Raw genomic sequence first — 21,243 nt, 5'->3', positions numbered from 1 at the left:
TTTCTCTCTGTTTCTACTTTTTTGAATAATCTCTTATCACAATAACTCGCTTCCTCCTCTCCTTCTTTGCACTCAGACACACTAAATATTCAACAATTTTCTGGTGTTTTCTAGCTTGCCAGAGCTCTCAGAGTTGTAATGATGTATCTGGGCCATCTTTTCTCAGCATTTACTAATTTATTTCTCAAGCAAGTCACTGAACCTCCTCAAGCTTCAGTTTTCTATCTGTAAAATGGGGTAATGATATTTACCTTATAGGGTATGGCTCTTGTGAACTTTAGGGACAAATAATACAGTGCCGAGTGTGGTGTTGATGCTTAATAAATTACATTGGCTACTGTTATGCTTTCTCAGAACAGAGTCCCATGCCATCATCTTCTTATTCTCCCCAAACACTGCCACCACCACCAATAATAATCCCTTGGTTCTGCATTCTGAGTGGGCTTTCTCAATGAATCCAAAACCAGTCAAGAAAAGTGATTCACACACAAAAAAAAATTTAAGCGGAAAATAGTGGTTTAATGTGTTTCCCCTCCAGGGTAAGATTTGCATTTTAACAGAATTTTTCAATGTCTTAAGTTGAAAGAATGATAAATGGAGGAGGTTTCAAGCACAAACTGGCCACTGGTACAAATGTGCACTTATGAAGTAATGTGATTGTGCTGCTTAGGGAAACTAGGAAGCAAAATATGACACTAATTTGGAATCGCTTTCTTCTCTCCTCTACCTTCCATGTGTGTGAGTGTGAGCACACACACACCCCTCCCCAATCATCTAGAGTTAGAGACATCTTTAGTCAGAGCTATGCTTTTCTCCTCTATACTCTCATATAACAATGTGCAAAATGGCATAATAATAATAGCTATGATTCAGGGTTATTATTGTGAGGATTAAATGAGTTAATACATAAAAAACTCCTCAATAGTGCCCCAAATCTAGGAAGCCCTATATAGGGTTTGCTGTGTTAGCTACCAGGTTGGCCTTAATTCTGAGTTCCTGCAACTGTGACATGCTAGTGAATGTTAGTCCTCCTGCTCAAACTTGCATTTGAAGATACACATGCCACATTCACTGAAATCTTGAAGGCCTTTTAAACACCATTCACATTTGGATTTGGGAAGAACTATACCTAATCCATAGCCTATAGTTTAGCATAAGTCAACTTGATGTATTGGGAAGAACCCAGGAGCAGAAAATAATTCAGTACTGCTGACCTTGAAGCTATGTAACCTTGGACAAAGTCAGACCTTTCTGAAACAGGAAACATTCACAGAGTCCTTTAAGGATCAAATGGTATCACAAATATAAAAGAGTTTAAAGAAATCTTTAAATAATAACTTTCTTTAGAAAGTCACTATTACTACCACTATCAACTGGACTCCTAGGAAGTGGGATAATGAATTCCATGGTCATCGAGCTAATTTTTTCCCTCCTCCCTGCTCCATTCCTCAAACTCAACACCTGTGTTAGTCCACTCAGGCTGCTATAACAGAATGCCATAGACTGCATGGGTTAAGCAATAAGAAATTTAAGAATTAAGAAACTTATTTCTCATACATCTGGAGTCTGGAAAGTCCAAGATCAAGGTGTTGGAAAGGTAGGTGTCATTCTGAGGCCTCTTCTCTTGACTTGTAGGCAGCCACCGTCTCACCCTGTGTTCATGCGACCTCCCCTTTATGCATGTAGTGTGAGTGAGCTCTCTGGTGTCTTTTCTTATAAGGACACTAATCCTAGCCGCATGACCTCATCAATACCTAATTATTTCCCAAAAGCTTATCTCCAAATACCACCACATTTTGGGGTGGCGGTTCAACATATGAATTTTGAGGGGACATAAACATTTAGTCCATGAAATTTTTCTTGCTGAGAAAGGAAGGTTACAAACTTTATTCTTGCTCTATCACATATGGTGGTGAGATCTTTTATTGAGAGCAGAGTACCTCTTAGCAAGCCATGTCTTTGCTTCATTTTGTAAAGTTGTCAAACCTCTCTGCACTTCAGTTTTCTCATCTGTAAAATGGGGATAATGATATTCCACATCTCACAGGGGGTTGGTAGCATTAAATATGATGATGCTTGTCATTGTTTAGGAGAGTACCTTATATGGTACATGGTAAGTAAATGGTATTTTGAATCTAGGACAGTTTTGAAGGAAAAAAATCTTAAACTTTTTGCTACAGGACTGAGGCTCAGAAGAGCTTAATGTTTGGATCTGAGTTCTTGGGCAAGAATCTTAGCATCTCACTTTCCCTATGTATAGAATAACCAAACCAGAATTTTCTAAAGTGTGCCTACAAAGTATTTAGCCTTTTAGATGTACTATGAAGAGTGCTGTGGCCATGCTCCTCTCTCTATCTCTGAGCATCCAACAGGAATGTGCTGGATCTGGCTTGTACCAGCTCCTGAGAGCTGGTGGTTAAGTTTTCAGGAATTCTACAATCCAACTGTGCTTTCAGTGATATCATATTGGTAGTTTCAAATCAGTCAAGGCAGTAGTATTTATACATCAGACATTGGCAAATGCTCAAAGTCAGGGCTATATTTTTTTGTCAGAGAGCTCGTTGTTAAATATTCACCAGCACACCATTAGTCCCAATACATATTAGCTTATTAAAGTCACCAAGAAATTTAGCAATAAACTCATTTAACTGTGTGTTTCCCAAACATTTCGGACCAGAGGACCACTTCACTAACAGTGTTCAGAAAATATTTTGGGAAATGTAGCAGTTGATGTTTCGATGGCCCTTTTATTCTACCACTTTCTCATTAGAGGAAGCAACTACTGAGTTACTGAGTTGGGAGGGACTTGTGGTTCCCAGAAGGCTCAGTTCAGTGCTCACTTTATCACCCTTATTGACAAAGAAGTACTGTTTCACAGTTCCATGAGATTTCCAGCCTTGAGCCATTGTAAATAAGGACTTCTTTGCATTCTTCACATTTATTAAATGTATGACCTGCAGTGGTCCTGTCCTCTAAACACTGCTCTCCTAGTTAATGCCTCTTAATTCTTGAGTGCTCATCTCAGACATCATCAGTCTTTGGGGGGTAGAACTGAGCCTTTAGTCAAGTGAGATTCTGCTGATCCCTCTGACATTTCCATAGAACCATGCTCCTTGTCTTCTGGACACTTACCTTGTGGTAGCTAAAATGTGGCCATAATGTCTTTAACATTCTTCCAGTCTAAGCTTCTTCCCCACCCCTTGAATCCAGGCTAGCCTTTAAACATGCTCTGACTCAAAATGTGGGGGCCTATCACCTCCCACCTGCCTTCCAACACACCCTGAGATCTCCGTGCTAGTCAGCTCAGGACAGACAGAGGACTGAAGCAATGCTGGTCTAACATGAAAAATCAGATTATGAAGAGAGAAATAGCCTAGAAAGCCAGATTATCCTTGTGAGAGAAGATTTCCCAGATTCTTTTGTTCCCTTTCATTCCACATCAGCTCATGATCCTAGAAGGCCCAGACTTGAGATTTTCAGATGCCAGCTCTTTGTTATGAATAAGATTATGAGAGGTTTAAACACTTCAGAAAAGACAGGATGTATTTGGTATGTGTTAGTTTAAGCTACATGCTAGGTGAAGACTGCTACACAAATGAGGAATCTATACCACAAAGGCACTCATGTTGCCTTTAATCATTAAAGTACAATTCCAGAATCACTGACAATCCTTAAGTGGAGAGTCTTTGATAATTTGCACAATGGACATCAGAAATGTTTGCACTGGTAAAATTAAGAGTTATAAATGAACACATTAGGTACTACAAATGGATTCTTACTGGGTAAATCAGTGATATTCAAGATATATGGGTAGGCCAGAGCCTTATAGAGACAGTCCTCTGTCTTTACATGAATAGAGTATAAAGTCTAGTGAGGCCTGTAGCATGTGCTCTTAGGATGATACCGGAGACTTGGTCTCCTGATGCTGCATCTAGATTAGTGTCATACCTGCCTCCTGTGAACCTTCCATGAAAACTGAGGTTAAAAGAACAAAGACCTATGACCCATCAGCTTGCAAAAACATTTGTATGAACCATTGTATGCATGCTTCTAAATAAATATATTTAAATAATATATCTAATGTATGTGGTACAACTTGGTTGGAGACCTGCTTACATTATAACCTGGCCTTCAGATGCATGAAGTGAATCCCTTGATTTCCCTATCTTTTTTGTTTGTTTTTGCTTTGAAACTCTTTCTAGATCATGTCACAAATAATGGCAATTTCACCGAGCAAAGGTGATAAGATTGGAGCAAGGGCTGATATTGTGGCTGGAGCTTACAGGACAGAGTTCTAGAGAGGTGGAGTTCATACAGAGGAGCTTCAGAAATCTGCATAAGATCTCCTGGAATCTCTGGCTGAATATTAAGTAGTATGGGTGCAGGACGAAAATAAATACTGTGGAGCTATGAGCTGAATTGAGATCATGGAGCATGAACAGAACAGAGAGAGATTGTTCTAGTGTAATTGGAAAGATAATTCTGAGTACTCAGTTGGTACACAAGAAAGACCATGCATTAGAGGAAGGGTTGCTATCATCACAGAGTTAAAGATATGCTAGAACCTCCATGACAAATATTTTTAAAAAGCTGCCTTCCAGGCAAAACTGACATTATTTGAAGGAAGACAGCAAAATCTAGATATTCAACAAGGCACCATCCACAATGCTTAGCATGCTAGAAAATATTATTAGACAGATATTTAAAAAGCAGAAAATGTGAAGGAAAAAAAATCAGCCAATAATTAAAACATATCAGAAAAGACAGAGGTGATGAAATTAAGAGACAAAGCTTTTCAAACAGCTATTATAAATGCAGTTAAAGATATTTAAAGGAAAATATAAATATTGTGAGGAAATAGATGGTAAGTCTCAATAGAGAAATGGAAACTAAAAAGAATCAAATTGAAATCGAAAAACTGAAAAAATACAATATTCAACATATAAAATTTAAGAGATTGCATTAACAAAAGATGAGCCACTACAAAAGAAAATATCAAGGAATTCAAAGAAACTAATCACATCGAAGCAAGCAGAGAAAAAACTTGAAAAAAGTAACTGAACAGAGCTTTAATAATATGTAGGATAATATCAAGTCTAACAACATCTTAGAGTCCTTGAAGGAAAGTGAGAGATGGGCAGAAAAAAAATGTTTTAAGAAATGTTAGCCAAAATATTTACCAATTAGATGAAAAATATAAGCTCACAGATCCAAGAAGCTCAACAGGTAGTATATAAAAAATAAATCCACACTAAGGCATGTCATTAGAAATTTGCTGAAAATCAAAGATGAAAATACAATTTTAGAAACAATCAAAGAAAAAAAGACATATTACATACAGAAGAACAATAATGCAAATAAATTATGACTAACTTCTTATAAAAAAAAAAATGTGAGCCAAAAGGCAAGTAGAATGGTATCTTTAAAAGGTATTAACAGGAAAAAAAAAAAAAAAAAACCTATCTAGGATTCTATGTCCAGTGAAAATATCCTTCAAAACTGGAGAAATAAACCCATTAGCAGACTATCAAAAGCTAACAAAATTTATCACCAGCAGAACTTCACAAGGATGGTAGTTCTTTAGAAGGAAAATGATAACAAATAAAAATCTAAATCTACACAAGGAAATGAAGACTATTTTAAGTGGTAAGTACCATTAAATAAAGCTTCCACTCCCATTTCTAACTTCTTTAAAACATATTTACTGTTTAAAGCAAAAAATAAAAGCAATGTATTGTAGATGTTATAATATATGTGTAATTAAAATGTATGACAACAATAGCACAAAGGAGGAGAGGGGGAAAACAGAAGTATACTGTGGTAAGTTTCTCACACCCTATGTGACATGGTATAATGTTATTTGAAAGTAGACTATAATAAGTCAACAATGCATAGTTTAAACTCTCGAGCTACCACTAAATAAAGCAATTTGTTAAATGAATGAATGAAAGATTTATTCTAGGTATTAAAAGTCTACCTTTTATAGAACTGTTGACTGAATTAGATGTGTCATTTGTCTTTTCCTGAACACTTTCATTTAGTGGAATAAGACAGTGGGCAATTTTCACAAGGGCAAAGAAGGATGAATGGGGAGCAGGGTAGGATGAATTTTCTGCTTCACTGTGCCTAATACAATGCTCCAATTGTTAAAATGTCAAATTAAATTCAACCAGACAGTACCGTAAATTCCAAGGGAAACAAAATATTCCAGGAAAGTATTCCAGCCAAGACCTTAGCTGGCCTCCTGTGGTGACTTTCCATTAAGAAATAGTCCAGCTTACACTTTATGAAAGGATTAGAATTGACAAAGTGTCTTGTCTGCTAATGTAAATACTAGAAAGAAAATGAAAACTTTTTAGAATATGAATTTTCCTTCACTTTCAATGTCATTTTGAGGGACTACATCTTATATTTTCTCTTTGGATTTAGGTCTTTATTGTTTATTTTGCACGTTTTATAAGTGCTATGCAGTAGATATAGGCAAAGTACATTTTGGGTGCTAGATATTGATATTGCAGGGCAAATGGAAAGATTTATTGATTGTAGAGTGGATAAAATCTGTTACTAGGAGAAATTTCTATTCATGGCGTAACCCCGAAAGGATATATAATTCAAGAACTAATGTATTTCCACTAAGCATTATTTGCTCTTCCTTTTCACTGAAAGATAGATTAGCTGGATCATAGAGAAGAGTAGGAATGGGGGTGGGTCCCCAGTAGAACGGCTTTGAAAAGCATGGAGTTGAGTGACATCCTCCCTCTTCCTTCTTCCTCGAAGCTTCTCCGCCCTTCCCCTAGTCTTCTGAATAGAACTCCACGGTGGGCTGTTTGGAATCAGTTTAACAGTGTGTATAATTATAATAATCATTTTGCATGCATGTAGCTCTTTTCTTCCAAAAAACTCAAGGGCAATGTTGAAAGAAAAACAACGCAGAGAACCATGGTCAGCTTGTAAATCAGGATTCCTTAACTTGGAGTTTGAGGAAAACCTTGGCTTTTAGGGCATCAATGAATTGCCTAAAATGGTTTGGAGAGCAAATATTTATGCATTTTTCCCAAGAAGAGCGTCCTCAGATTTATTCTTGGGGTGGAGGGAAAGAGTAGAGTCCAAAAAGAGTAAAATCTAGTGTTTTAAAAGATGCATTTCTCTTTCGAAAATTAAAAAGCAACAAAAATTATTTAATCATTTGATTTGATCATTTAATCACTGAAGCTACGAGAGAGAAGAAAGAATACATCAAGTGTATATTTTCTCAATCTCACAGTGTATGGGTAAATATTATGCACCTATTTTAGAGACATTATTTAAACTTGGAGAATGCGTGTGCTTTTCTGAAAGCAAACAACCTTCAAATTTTAAAAGACGATCCAACCACAATATTTAATTCACCAAAATCCTAATTGTTTCCATTCCCTTTTCCTGCTATCGCAGATGAACAATACATGCTCCAGAGTAAAGCCAGTCCCTTCACATGTACTCTGGGTTCCATCTCATCTCTCGTATTCAAGGACATTGCTCCAGCAGCCCCTACCTCCCTGCCCCAACTCCTATATCAGAGGTGGGTAAACTATAGCCTTTAGGCCAAATACAGCTGGCTATGTTTTTCTATGGCTTGCAAGGTAAAAATGGTTTTTACATTTTAAATGTTGGGGAACAAATTTTTTAAAAAAGAATAATATTTGTGATATGTGAAAATCATATGAAACTCAAATTTCAGTGCCCACAAATGCTCGGATATAATAGCAAGTCAAACTGCTATGCAAATTTCTCAGTGTTTACTCTTAGTTTCTTTCATCCCTCCCTGTGGATGGGAAACGGAGGGTTCTTGGACTGGCATTGATTCCTCCACTACAATAAGGGACCCTGCTTTGGCCTCTTCTGGCCATGATCCTCGTCAGGGACCGAGGACCCTGCAGCACAAGGAGTGGTGCTCACTGGGAGCCGGGAACCCCTGCAAATCCTGGATCCTGGGGTGCCCTGCTCAGTAATTCCAAGTCCATGTCCAGTGCCCATGCAGACCTCTTCCTTAGATCTATCTTGGTCACTGTGTGTGCTTCCAGGCCACAAAGGGCACCTGTTTGTGGTGAGCCTTGGGTGGGAAGAGAAGGGGAGGGGCTGCGGGCCTGGGCCTACTCTGCTTGTACCATTACATTCTGGTGCAGAATTCTGAGTAGTCTGGAAAGTCAGTTGTAACGAAAGTAAATCAGTGGGAAGACAGAACCTTGCTATTTAACAGATTATTAGCTTGATTTGTACCTTTTAAATATTTGGGCATATAGCCTCCATTTGAACTCTTCCCTTGAGCTCCATAAGTGTTCAGAGTGAGTGTATCCACATGGCTCACCCCTCAAGGCTTTGCTCAGCTCTCATCCTCTGTATTAGTTTCTGAGGGCTACCATAACAAAGTGCAATAAAACCGAGTGGCTTAGAACAATAGAAATGTATCTTCTCACAGTTCTGGAGTCTCAGAGTCTAAAATCAAGGTGTTGGCAGGGCCATGCTTCCTCTGAAGGTACTAGAGAGGTAGCTGTTCCAAGTCTGTCTCCTAGGTTCTAGTAGCCTCAGACTCTTCTTGGCTTGTAGATGGCTATCTTCTCCCTGTGTCTCTTCACATTGTCTTCCCTCTGTGTGTGTCAGTCTCTGTGTCCAAATTTCCCCTTTTTAGAAGGACATCAGTCATATTGGATTAGGGCCCACCCTAATCTTGTTTTAACTCAATTACCTCTGTAAAGACTCTATTTCCAAATAATGTTATATTCTGAGGAACTACAGGTTAAGACATATCTTTTTTGGAGGAGAAGCAAAACTACCCATAATACCTTCTCAGTGAGAGCTCCCTGGATGACTTTATTTATACTACACCCTGCTTTCCTTACCTCCAGCTCCCATATCCCCAAACCCTCTTACTCTGATCTATTTTCTCTTTTCCATTACAATTATCACTTTCTAAAATGCTTTAAAATTAACTTCTACATTCTATTTACTATTTATTACTGTCTCTTCTTATGAGAATATAAGTGTTCTGAGGGCATGGGTCTGTCTAGAATAGCACTTGTCTCATAACAAGCATTCAGTGAACATCGTGGGATAAATGATTTGACCCACCTATCTTTGAGGGTAAGAAATGGTACCTCTTGTCTCTGGTAGGAATAATGAAGTAGTGACCACACCTGAACAGTTATGGCTACAGAGAGAAGTGAAGAAGGAGATCAAGGCTGTACCTAATATGCTAAAATGTCTAAAATTTTGTTTGGGTAAATTCTACCACCCCTAAAACACTACACATATCTAAAATCTTTAAATTATGGCAAGTTCATGCAAATGAGTCTGCACATCTAGATAAAACCTTTTAATTAAAGAAATAAAGAAAAAAGAAAGAAAGATATGAGAGAGGAAAGAACTGAGTTCCAATCTATAAACATCAAAGAGTTTGAAGAAAGCTCAGAAGTCAAGAGTTATTCCAGACCTTCTCATGTCTTTATAAAAAAGCTAAAATCAATACTTTACACTAATCCCTATGAAGACCATGAATACAACCAGATGGCTCTAAAGATGTAGTAAAATATAAATGATGAGTGCCGTTTTTCAACCACCAGATTGGCTGAAATTTAAAGATTTGATAATATTTGGTGCTGGTGAGGTTTGAGGGAATAGGAACATTTTGCTGGGAGTGGAACTTTGAGGGCCATTTGGCCATATCCAGGAGAGAAAATAGACATTCTTCTCCTTGAAACAATTTTACTTATTGCATATGTGCATAGAAACATGTAACAGAGATATTCCTTAGCAATATTGCTTGTAATAGCAGAAAAAGAGAAAACAACCAAAATGGCCATCAACAGGGATTTAAAAAATGTGAATAAATTGTAGTGTATCTGTACCAGTGGTCTTCAATTCTGACTGCTCCCTAAACACACTTGGGAAGTTTTTAAGAAGACTCATGCTGATCTTCAACCCAAATACAGTAAAATCCTTATTGCCAGGTATGGAATCTAATCTGTGCATCATAAAAGAAATAAAAAAGCCAGAGTTAAGAAACCCTAATCTATGTCATGGAACTCTCTATACTGTGCTTAAATAGAGTTGAGATATATGTGATAACATGGATGGATCTCTAAGATATATTGTTGATTGAAAAAAAGCAAGTCATAGAAAGTTAGTTACAGTATAATATGTTTTATGTAAACATACAGTGGTAGGCAGTCTCTAAAATGGTCCCCAATGATCTCTGCCTCTGACAATCTCCTCTCCTTAAACAGAACCCCCTCCCTTTGAGTTATTGACTCAATTAATGAATAAAATATAGGGGGAAGTGATGGGATGTCACTTTTGAGATTCGGTTACAAAAGACTGTGGCTTTCATATTGGGTGCTCTCTCTTTCTCTCTTGATTTCTTGCTCTGGGGAATCCAGCTCCCATGTCATGAGGCAGCCCTGTGGAGGGATAGAGTTTATGGCAAGGGAATAGGGGCCTGTCAACAACCACATGAATGGGCTTGGATGTAGGTTTTTCCCCCAAGTATGGCCTGCAGACGACACTAGCTTGACTGCAAACTATTTTGACTGTCACTTAATGAGAAAGCCCAAGCCAGGAGTATTTGCTAACCTCTTTCCTATATTCCTGACCCAGAGACTGGGAGATATATATATCTCTTTTATTTGTTTTAACTGCTAGGTTTGGGTAATTTGTTGCATAGCTATAGACAAGTAATACACACACAAGAATCTGTGTATTTTCAATGGTTCCAGATATATGTGTATAAAGACAGAGAAAAGAGTTTGAAAGGTACAGACAAAAATGATAGCAGTTACCTCAGGGGAGTTGTGGGTCTGGATGTTTTTTCCAAGAAGTGGTCAAAGAAGTGTTAGCTTTATCTGCACAGTTTCAGTTTCAGTTACTGGGAGAATACATTCATGGATTGGTCTAATTAAAAATTAATAAGAAAAGATGTAGTAAATTGTGGCTTTCCTCAGAAGAGTCAGCCAGCTTTTGATTGCTATGCATTGCAGATGAGAATCCGTGTTTATGGTGCCTCCAGAATGATTTCAAAAGCTTTCCACTTGCCTCCCTTCTCTTGGTGAAACATTTACGAGTGAGTTGTATTTTTGGTTCACAGCCAGTTTCATCATCATAGTCCATGCCACAGTCCAGAACCATTTGGGAAAAGTAGGTTGAAGAAAGAAATAGAGGTCAAATTAATGAAGAGAAAATGTGCTCTTGGGGAATGGAAATATGGTTGCGGAGGAAGTCCTGAGATTTCGAGAGTTTGTATGAATTCTTCTATCATTGTGGCATCAACAACTAAGATAAATAATAAGCAGTCATACTTCTTAGAATCCTAGAATGCCAGCCAAGTAAGGGCAACTACTTTAACCAGGGCCAATGAGGGTAGTTCTTTACTCAGCTAATTGGGGAAGAGCCAGAAGTTCATTAGAAAAATCCTAATTTGTGATTCCCAACAAGAACAACATCATAGTGACTGACTTTCATTGAACTCATACTGTGCATCAGGCATGTGTGCTATACTCAAACCTCACAACTCAATATTATGAGGTCGATATTATTATTACCTGAACTTTTTAGAATAGTTCACTGAAAAGCATACAAGTGAGATGATAATTTGCCCAAGGTCACCCAGCCAGAAGTGGGGGAAGCTAAGATGTAGACCTTAGGCAGCTGAACTCCAGAATCTAGGCTCTCATGACTATTTTGTATACTCTGTCAGTCTATTTTCTCTATGCCTTGTGGCCTTCCCTTATCGACTTCTTAGTTATACATGGTGGATTTAAAACATTGTCTGCAAACTCCTTGATACTCCTCTTGAGAGGTTGCTCTGTTTCCTCCTTTGAATCCAGAAGGCCTCTGACTGTGACAAGTGTAATGCTAATGTGACTTCTGAGGCTAGGTCACTAAAGGCAATAGAGATTCTGCCTGGTTCTCTTGGTACACTTATTTTGGAATGCAGCCTTTATGCCGTGAGAAAATCCAGGCCATGTGTAGGTAATCTGGTCAACATTCCTACTCAGTTCTCGGCAGCTAGCTAGCATCTACTACTAGACATGTGAGTAAGGAAGTTTTCGGAATGATTCCGAGCCTAGCTACTATTTGACTGAAACAACATGAGAGACCCTCACCAAAGCCCAGATGACCCCCAGAGGCATAAGATAATAATAAAATAACTGGTGTTTAAAGCCACAAGTTTTGGGGTGATTAGTTACACAGCATTAGATAAACAGACCTATATATTCAGCAAGGCGAGAACCAGGCATGGTCCATGCATGGAAAGTTTAGCCAATAGGGAATATTCAAAAGAGAATTAATAGAAGAAAATCTCACCCATCCACCTTATCAATCTTCTGGCCACTGTTCAGAGATAAAACTAAAAATCTGGCTTACCTAGGTGTCACTTTGAACCCTTGATTAACAAATAGCATGAAAGGAGATGCAAGCATTGAAAGGAGACCCCTACTGCTCTTTTTTATGGAGCCACAGAGGTGGTCGGCTGCTTCAGGATGCTTCAGCTCTTTCCCGGCCACTGGCAGCCAGAAGCTCATTGAAGTGGATGATGAAAGCAAACTTCATACCTTTTATGAGAACTGTATGGCCACAGAAGTTGCTGCTGATGCTTTGGGTGAAGAATGGAAGGGTTATGTGGTTTGAATCCGTGGCGGGAATGACAAACAAGATTTCTCCATGAAGTAGAGTGTCTTGACCCTACTTCTGCTACTGAATAAGGGGCATCCCTGTTATAGACCAAGGAGGACTGGTGAAAGAAAGCACAAATCTGTTTGGGGTTGCCTCGTGGATGCCAGTCTGAGTGTTCTCAACTTGGTCATTGTGAAAAAAGGAGAGAAAGATATTCCTGGTCTCACTGATACTACTGTGCCTCGTAGCCTGGGGCCCGAAAGCGCTGGCAGAATCCGCAAACTTTTCAATCTCTCTAAAGAAAATGATGACCACCAATACATTGTGAGAAAGCCCCTACACAAAGTAGATAAGAAATCTAGGACCAAAGCACCCAAGATTCAGTATCTTGTTACTCCATGTGTTCTGCAACATAAAAGTCGGCATATTGCTCTGAAGAAAGAGTGTGCTAAGAAAAATAAGGAAGAGGCTGCAGATTATGCTAAACTTTTGGCCAAGAGAATGAAGGAGGCCACAGAGAAAAGCCAGGAACAGATTGCCAAGAGATGTAGACTTTCTTCCCTGAGAGTTTCTACTTCTAAGTTTGAGTCCAGTCAAAAATGAGATTTTGTAAGAATAATAAATAAATAAGATCAGACATGAAAAAAAAAAAAAAGAAAAGAAAAGAAAGAAAAAGAAAGAAAGACCCCTATTAAGTACATTTTGCTCAACAACATTTGACAAGTTGACTTACTTCTTATGAGTAAATGACTTGGCAGTTCTTAGATTATGGACCCATACTTTACTGGTGTTATATAAAAAAACAGGCAATAAAAAAATTATTTAAGAGGCACCTTTGGTGCAAGCTTTAGTGTATACCCATTCCCCCATACTCAGGAATCTTATCCAGAGTGACACGGGAGAAAGTGGTAGGTTGCATGGCCAGAGAGCAGTAGTATAGAACCTGAAGTTGGGAGTTTGAGGCCACTCTGAGTCCAGCATTTTAGGTCTTATGCAAGGGTCCTACTCAAAAGACTGCAGATTAGGTTTTATAATTTAGGGTAGTGATTCTCAACTGAGGCTGCACATTAAAATTACCTGGGGAGCTTTTCAAAAACTGTGATTACCTGGACTTCACACCATAATGAGGGAATGGGAATCCTTGGGGAAAGAGCCTAGACATTTTGTGTTTTTTTTTTTATCTCGACGCTCCCAGCAAATGATTTTTACGTGCTGCCACTGGAAGCTCAAAATATGGGTATCCTTCTCACAGAGTTAGGCATTCTATCTGTCATTTTGAGAGCTCAACAGGCAGCAAGAAACAGAATGGCAGATGTAGCAATGAAAGGGATCCTAGAAACACAAACCCTTTATGTAGACCCTTTGAGGAGTCCAACGGAGTGTAGCATGGCTATGCTAAATTAGAAACAGGTATTTCTATCTACTTAACAGGAACTATGCCAATTCTTGGGTCACTGCCAATAATACGGAAGACACAAGAGCAATATCCCTATCAGGGTGCATCAGTCAGAGAGTTTAATGAACAGGACTTCTCTTTGATTAAGAGAAAATAAAAAGGAAGTCTAGCCTGCGTGCCATTGGAGGAAGGGAAATAAAATGGTAAAACACTGCTATTCTGTTGCCAACAGCAGCGGGCAATCACTGGGCACCCACCAGTGCCAGTACTGTTATGACTCTGCATATAATAGCCAGGCTTGTGGCCCTGACCAACACACAGTGATGTCTGTGGCCCTGGGCCAAGGAGTGAAGGCCGGGGATCTGTCTGTAAGTGTTCTCCATCTGCCCCTCACTCAGTGTGACTCAGCACATACCTGGGTGCCTCCCTTTGGCGCTCTCCCGGGCCTGTGCACCCCAGAGAGCACCCTTTACTCAGAACCTCCCTCCTTTTATTCCTGCATGGCATGCTCACCGGTTCTGTGCTGCTTTCTACAGGGAACAGCTGTCAATCTGGAAAGAAAAGGGCTTTGGAGTCAGGTGTTCCTATATTCAAATCATAGCGGGGCCACTTCCTAAACTGTAAAACTTTGGAAAAGTCATTCAACCTCACTGAGTATGTTTCCTCCTCTGCCAACTGGAGACAATATCATCATAACAACCCTGCTAGATAAGCACTAGGTGAAATAATGTATGAAAATCAACATGGGCAGGATTCAAAAGTAGTTTGGGTTTAATCTAAGGACTTCGTGACTAATCAAAATAGGCTTTTCCTCTCCTAAAACATTTGCATTTTAAAAGACACTAAGTGGGAGGTAGATGGGGTAAAAGGGGTCAAATATATGGCAACATTAAATAATTAAATAAATTAGAAAAAGAAGAAAAGAAAAGAAACTAAGAGTTCACTCAAAATATCGACAGAATTTTATTAGAAGAATGAGCCTTCTGGAGGCTCTCAAATCATACCACATGGCTGGGGTTTCTCTAAGTGGAGACTGTGAACACCTGCTGTAGAATGACCCAGAGAGCCTTGCAAGGGGTGGGGACAGGGAAGTGGAATTTTATTCCAACTCCTGTAAGGATTGTGATGCAGAATGCGTCTGAGAAGATCCCTACTCTTTCTAGAGATAAGATAGATTCCACTGAGGAGATTTCTGTTTAAACCTGTCCTGGCTTCATGAACCTACTCGGTAAAACAAAAACGAAAGTGATTTCCCAAAAGTTTTTCACATATGTGAAACATTTCCTTGCAAAGGTGGTTTCTCATACATTTAAGAAAACTTTCAGAGCCACACTGCCTCCTTTTGAATGGAGGATTAGAAAACAGTTTCAGAGAACATTTACTATGCATCATGTCTCTAAAAATTCCTCTAGCCCTTTAGTTTCTTCTTATCCAATGATGAAAAAGGTCAACAACAGTCTAAAAGCAAAGGTTTGAGAAACACACGCTTTAAAAATAGGGATACAAATAAAAGAGAAAGCTCCCTGTTTCTAATTGTCTTCTCTTCTCTCTCTCTGGGCATTTCAGTGTGTTTCTCTCCAAAGTCAAGCTCCCTTTTCTGAGTCCATCTTGTCTTTTGTCTGGGGCATTTATTTTCACTATGGCTGAAGGGTCATGTTGCCATGAGCCAGCACTGACAGGGGCTTGTGGTTTAGTGCAGGAGAATCTAGGGTTCCTAGGGTTCATTTACATAGGTTCCCTTTTGGTTCTAGAGAAGTCTGGAAAGAGGAATTGGCAGCTGTTGCCAAGTCACATGGGTGCCTGAACTCATACTCTCCTGGAAGATGCCACAATGTCTATTGGGCAACCTTTCGGAAGGACACTTTGAGGGATGGATCAGTCAGGATCTTCTGAGTAGAGAGCCAAACCCTAATTCAGTCTGGTGTAGGCAATGAGGGAAGAGGACTCAGGCAGCTGGGAAGGATCTGGGGATAGTTCCCAAATTCTAAGGCAGATATGCAGCAGGCAGGCCCTCAGGGTCAGAGCTGGTGTGCCCTGTGTCCAGGTCCTTTCTCTCTCCTTACTGGCTGTGTTTGCTTTCTTCATTTTCTCAGACTGCCATTTCAAAAGCTTCCTCCATGTCATGGGAAGACGGCACTGCTGCTCTTGCCTGCCACAGCCACTGCTCGTCATCTGTATCTCACAGCATCTTTAGTTTATCTCAGGGAAGGACTCTGACTGATCCTTCCTAGTTTCTGTCACTACTCTTTGGATCAATCACCATTGCTGGTTGGGATAGGGCACTAGGATGGGCCAGGGCTGACTCACATGCCCACTTCTGGCCCAGGAGGTTGAGTCAAACTCCAGAAGAAGGGCATTGTTAACACTTGCTAGACCAGTGAGAAGCAAAAACTATGACTGTTCACTACAGGGGCAGGAGAGCTTTCCCAGAGGCAAGTGAACTGGCCTCAGGACAGCAAGGGGGAGGGAGAGGTGGCAGCTGAGAATACATGTGATGAACTTGCTCCTACAATCTTTCCTTTGGAAAGATTTCTTAAGAGAACTATCCATGGCATGACTTCCATAGAGGGCTTGAAAAGAGGGAAAGCTGGGAGATTTATGACTGAGTCCTGTCAATTATTTTTAAGGGGGAATATATTAAATATCTTAAATGCCTAACAATGGGGGAACGGTTAGGTAAATTATAACAAATATTCATAATAGACCATGTTCAAGAAGTTTTAATGACAGTAAAATAGTTACACAATAATGTTAAAGATGAGAGCCAAGACACAAAAATCTATGTACTCTGTGGGCTTAACCAGGTACCTCCCACCCTGAAAAAATGTAAACAAAAAATATGCCTGTTAATCATGGTTGCTTTTGAGCTGTAGAATTATGGCCCCTTCACCTCTTTATTTCTTCATGCTTTTATTTATTTATTTATTTATTTCTTTATTTATTTACTTACTTACTTACTTACTTTATGTCTTCTACAGTGAGCATGTGGTACTTGGAAACAGAAAATAATCATCATAACATCATCAACAAAATTTAACCACAGAGATTTAAGTATCACTAGAAGAGATTAAAAAAACAAATGAACAAATAAACAAACAATTCCCAGAATCCAGGGAGACCAGCTCCTGAGAAGTGGTGTGGGGAAACATTAGTGAAAATAGAAAGAAGCAAAGAAGAGAGAATCCTGAAAAATGAAAATCCTACTCTTTCTTTTGAAAATAATGTTTTCTGAGTAGCTTTATATAGATGATCTTCTTTAACTGTTTCCAATAACGCTAAGATATTAGTACAATTATTTGCCCCATCTTTTAGATGAGGAAACTGAGGTTTGGTGAGGTTAACTGACTTGTCCAAATCATTCAGACAGCAAAGTCAAAGAGCTGTGTTGGAATCTTGCTCTTTATACTGCAGCAAAAGGAAGTGTGGGTCAAGGTTCTATTTCTTAGCTAACACACTGAGATCTTAAAGGAAGAGAGAAAAAAATGTCAATTTCCCTCCAGTTAACACGAAAGGATCTGTGTGTCCCCAAAACCCCAGTAAGAGTATAAACCAGTTATGGAGTCCTTGAAATATAAATCAGAGTTTATATTCCCAGAGAAGGGTATGACCCAAGGTACAAATATACCATAGTCAGGCAGAATTTGTTTTAGATTAGAGAGACATCTGTGAGAACATCGCATCCAGTTTATGGCTTTCACAGATGAGGCCACTGAGGCCCAGAGAGGGTAAGTGACATGCCCAAGTTCACACAGCAAGTGAGTGTTGTTACTGATGACAGTCAAGACTTGTCACTGGCAAAGAAGTGCTCTTTGGGGGCCATCATGTGGTAGTATGTCATTTGCTATAAAAAGAAGCAAGCACCTCAGTTGGAAGGAAGCATCTATGCCTGTCTCCTAGAAACACATCACTGAGAAAGATCTAGAGCTAGGAGGAACTGATTTGGTAAGGACTTCTGGATATAGTGTTAGAAAATCCATTATGTTTAATCACTATTCAAAAACTATATGTGACTCAAAAGCATTTTTATGAAAAAGTAAGAAGAGCCTTTACATGTTTTTCATACCCATATATATTTAAAACATGTATTTCATTTCTGTTACACTGGGCCTTATGTTGCCAAGGAGACAGTTATTGGCAGAACTAAGCTGTTGCTGAGTAATTGTCTGTCCTCATTGAGGTTCAGAGAGAGAACTCCTCAGAATCTCCATACGGTTTGTGAAGAGTCTGCCTTTGTCCACAGCAAAGAGGACAAAGAGGAGTGAGGAGCTGGCAAGATACTTACATAAGAGGTGGGTGTGCAAGATGGAGTCTTCTCTCCTACCACCTACAACGGAACCAGCAGCAGTCACTGCCATTGCCAACTTCTGTCCCCCACCTGACCAATACAAGAAAATGAAAATGGTGGTAGTGGTCACCCACTACCACCATTTTCATTTTCTTGCTCAAGCATTTTCTCTGGTAGCCAGAGGTCTCCTGACTGCCCATGGCAGTGCAGAAGTGCCAGAAAGTATTGGGAGCAGCCCTCCACCAATGAGTGATGGAGGAATAGTTCCAGTGGTGCTCTCCATTGCCACTCCGTGTTCCAGGAGGATTCAGTTCTGCCCACCCATATGGTTGCTTGCTCATATACCCTTTATTGGCTTCCTTCCCTTCCTGGTTTACTCTATTCTCCTTCCAGTGCTTCCTGGGATCATCTCTTAAATAAACTTTCATTCAGATTCTAGTCTCAAATCTACTCCTAAGGCAACCAAACTGAGATGGTCACATTGTGAAAAAAACCTGAGTGGGTGAGCAGGAGCTAGGGGCAGTGTTTCCCATATCCTGTTCTGTTCTATCCTCGTGTGTAAAAGACTATTCTATAAAAAGGAATTTCCCAAACTCTTCCTCTCTTTTTCGTCAAGTGCATTATAGACCAGATTAGCCTAAACACAAATAGCTGCATGCTCTGAATGACAATTTCCCTCCAGTAAACATAAAAGGATTTGAGTGGCTCCAAAACCCTGGTGAGAGTGTGAACCAGCTACAGGGTCCTTGAAATGTAACTCAGAGTTTATACTCCCAGAGAAGGGTATGACCCAAGACAGAAAACACCACAGTCAGGCAGAATTTGTTTTAGATTAGAGAGACAGTTGTGAGAACATCGCATCCAGTTTATCACTCAAATAGCTACAGCTCAGCTTCAACTTGGGCCTGCCTGGCTTCTCTAGCTAAAAGAACAGAAGAGAATTGAGTAGAGAGAAGAAAGCCTCCTAACCTTCTAACGTCTCCTGTCTGGACCTTTCCAGTTCAACTTCCCTCTGGTTTAAAGAGTCGCAAATTCCAGCTGAGATATATCATAGTCTGACATCCATTTGGTGCATTAAATAATTCTGGATACCTTTCAGGTGCTCAACTAATATTCTTTGTTATGCAGAAAAGAACTTTGAGATATGAACATCTCTGCCTCTTCCATTCTGCAAAGGGACAAGATCTTAAGGTTCCTAGAAAGTACTAAATCTGGTACCATTGGTGTCGCATAGGAACAGGAACCACCCACCACTCTCCTCAAACGTACAGATTGTCCACTTTCCCTCTAGGCTTTCACTCAATTCTACCTTAGAGAATATAGAAGGCATCAGAATTTAAACTGTTGTTTTTCTCTAGTTCATTTCAAAATCTACTGATTAGCTAATAGTATGAAAGTTTTCTCCATTGTCACAAAAAGTTGTGCATTGTAAACAATAATACAGTGATGTTACAACTGCTCTCAGAGAGCAGCAGTCTAAAAATGTCCCAACCTTTCTGGGTTGTTAAAATGAAGACCCTTTCCTTTGCTTTCCCTTAAAGTTTCTAATGCAGGAATTGTCCTGCCAAGTACTAGTGAGAATTACATTGACGCTAGCCATCTTTTTTTCACTGGCAGCATCATTTTTTTTCTGCAGGGAGGGAGAAAGAGGCAGTTTTCTCAGCTTGCTGATCAATTTGCACAAAATTACCAAGGTTAAACAAACATAACAGTGTGAGAATATGTTTACCATTAGACTCAATACAACTTCTGGGTGTGTAAGTAAAGGCTAAGGAGCAGACAGACAGACCTGAATTCAAGTTCTAGCCTCTCTACTACCCAGCTGAGGGACCTGGGGCAAGTTATTGTACCTCTCTAAGCTTTGGTTTCATCATAGAGTTATTGTGGAGATTAAAAGAAGATAATATATCAGAAGTGCTAAGCTCAGTGCCTGAGTATAGTAACAATTTCTTGCAAATTGATTACATCTCATTTCATCATCTTTAAGTAAATACAGCACCACCCCAAACAAGAAAGCAGGAAGGGTGTTGTGAACATCAACATTTGTTTGCCTATCACTTTTTCCTCCTCCTTTTGGGGACCCAATTCTTATTTTCCCAATGGATAACCTTTTATATGTGTTGAGTAGGGTCTGTCACCTTTCTTCTCTTCAGTCATAAAGGAATAAGTCTCAGGCTTCGCTGAACCTTCAACCCTGCTCTGACCACAATGGTAGGTGCAGGAATGGGTACATGATTAAGCTGCCTCTATTCTAACTCCTTCCTGGAAGTTTTTTATGGTCAGAGATATCATAAAAGATTCTTTCAGGGCTGAACTTACAGAGTGTGAATTTTATGCATATAGTAGCTGTCTTTCCTGCTGTACTTGTCAGAAATTGCTCAGAAAAGCAAAACTTTTAGAAGATATGTATTATTGAGATCTATCACAGAGGTTTAAACTTTTGCCATTGTTACAACTGGTTAAACAGTCTATGTGAGGCTGATCTTTCTGTGTACAGGAACCTAAAGTTTTCAGGGAAGGCTAGTGAAAAGGAAAGATGGACATGAAGTGGAGAAAGCCAGAATGAACTGAAATCTGTGAGGATGGATGAAAATTCATGGGGAGAGACCAGGACCCACATTGGTGTTTCCCCACCTCCAAGCAACCCACTTTAGTGATGGAGAAGAAGCTGGAATCCTTCATCATGGAGCTGAACATGCACTTGGCCCAGGGGTCAGAGAGGGTAAAGGAAGATCCAATAGACTTTGCAGATGCTGTGAGTTCCTCCTACATGATGAGGGAACAGACAAGTGACAACATGAACAAACCATGACAGCACCTCATGGTCTGCACTGGCCTTCCAAGCATAAAAAGAAATATGATTGCTGCTTTATTTCCACTTCCAAATCTCATACAAAATGTCTCTGTGGCTCATACT

The 21,243-nt window shown here is 39.5% G+C and overlaps 1 pseudogene; it reads left to right on the top strand.

Moving 5' to 3' along the window:
- Window positions 1-12,432: 12,432 nt before the first annotated feature.
- Window positions 12,433-13,283, top strand: LOC120593777 (40S ribosomal protein S6-like; annotated as a pseudogene).
- Window positions 13,284-21,243: the final 7,960 nt, after the last annotated feature.

The sequence above is a fragment of the Pteropus medius genome, unplaced genomic scaffold, assembly GCF_902729225.1.
Source record: "Pteropus medius unplaced genomic scaffold, Ma_sr-lr_union100, whole genome shotgun sequence".
NCBI lineage: Eukaryota > Metazoa > Chordata > Mammalia > Chiroptera > Pteropodidae > Pteropus > Pteropus medius.
The sequence above is the reverse complement of the archived record's forward strand: the minus strand, read 5'-3'. Positions and strand labels throughout refer to the sequence as shown.